We start from the raw sequence: 1,624 nt of genomic DNA on the forward strand, positions 1-1,624 counted from the left end.
AGTTATTTTTTTCTATAGTTAATACTTTCGGATTTAATCGCAAAAAACTGAAAAACACCTTTTTTAAAAAATGTTTGAACTTTTAACTTTTACGAGGTAAATACTTGACTTACGACTTTTTTAGTAATGAACTTTATTATTTAGAATATTAATATCTACAATTTTTTTCTTATAAACGTTTACGTAAATGTCATAGTTTTTGAGATAAACCACAATAACTGAAAAACTACCCTTATTACCGAGTTTTCAACCCTCTTGAGGCACGGCTTAGGGTTGACCAAAATTAACGAAATTAAGTATGAACCATTTTTTTATAGTTTAGAACAAATTTGGGGGGTGGCCCGATCAAATTTCGAAAAAAAAAAATAAGGACCACCCTAATCAACACTCAAACATAAATATTTGAAGATCCAATAAATAATTAAAAGGGATTGATTCATTAAATTTCTTATATAAAATTTTTTTAAATATTAATATTTGATAACTATGATTATATAATATTTAAAAAATAAGGTTCTTACTATAAATATTAAGTACTTTTTAAAGTATTTCATTTTTAAATAAAAACATTAGTACATTTTATCGTGAAACTGAATTATTTAAACCTTATAAAAACTCTCCAGAGCTTTAATAATCATGATTGTTATTATTTGAGGAAAATTTTTATTGAGAATCATAAAAGAGACTGTCCTATGAAATGTTGTAAAATGCTCAATACTGTGTATTACGACAATTACAATCTAATATTGTATTGCACATCTTATATACAAACAAAAATCTTTATAATCTATTAACTGCTTACAAACAAATAAATAATTTTTCTGTCATAAAATTTAAACATTAATTGTATAAATAATAAAAAGTTATAAAAGAAAAATAAGAAATCTTTATTAATTATAAATATCAAAATTAAATGTTTGTATCTGAAAAAATTAAGTTGGCACCCGTAAATGGCACAAGTGATGATATTATGATAGCTTTTAATTAAAAAAAAATATGTAGCTAGAAGTATAAAAAAAACGGTAGCACAGTGGGGTCGCGGCCCAGTATGGACGGTAGCATAGTTGGGACAAGTATAGATGATATCTGATAGTGATTAAAACCACTATCATAAGAACCGTTTCCAAGCAAATCTTTAGATTGTGTTTAATTTTAAGAAATTGGTAGATTATTTCAAAAGCAACAATAACTCTTATTCCCTTGATTTTATCCCGATTAGTTATTTGAGAATAATTTCAAAATAATTACCATTCGAACTAACCAATAATTTACTTACAAGGGGAGGTCACGGTGATGGGGTCACCGATTTTCATAAAATTTATATAGATCTAATCTATATTGAATACAGAATCAGACGTATTTGGAATTTTTTGCCAATACCCCCCCTAAGTCGAGAAAATTGACTTTGAAAATTTTTAATTAGCTTAAATGGGGTGATTTTTCTTCCGGTTAACAACTCGTGTTATGGTCCAGTGGACTATACTTGATCCCACAACACGTACAGGCTCGGGACAAGTCTCAGCGACTGACAAAATTTTTTGCTTTTTTTTTTCACTGTTTTCTCTTTAAATTATTAATTTTACGTAATATTTGTTAAATTTTTGTATACATTTTATTTATCTAT

Source organism: Daktulosphaira vitifoliae, unplaced genomic scaffold (assembly GCF_025091365.1).
Source record: "Daktulosphaira vitifoliae isolate Bord-2020 unplaced genomic scaffold, ASM2509136v1 Scaffold_5, whole genome shotgun sequence".
Classification (NCBI taxonomy): domain Eukaryota; kingdom Metazoa; phylum Arthropoda; class Insecta; order Hemiptera; family Phylloxeridae; genus Daktulosphaira; species Daktulosphaira vitifoliae.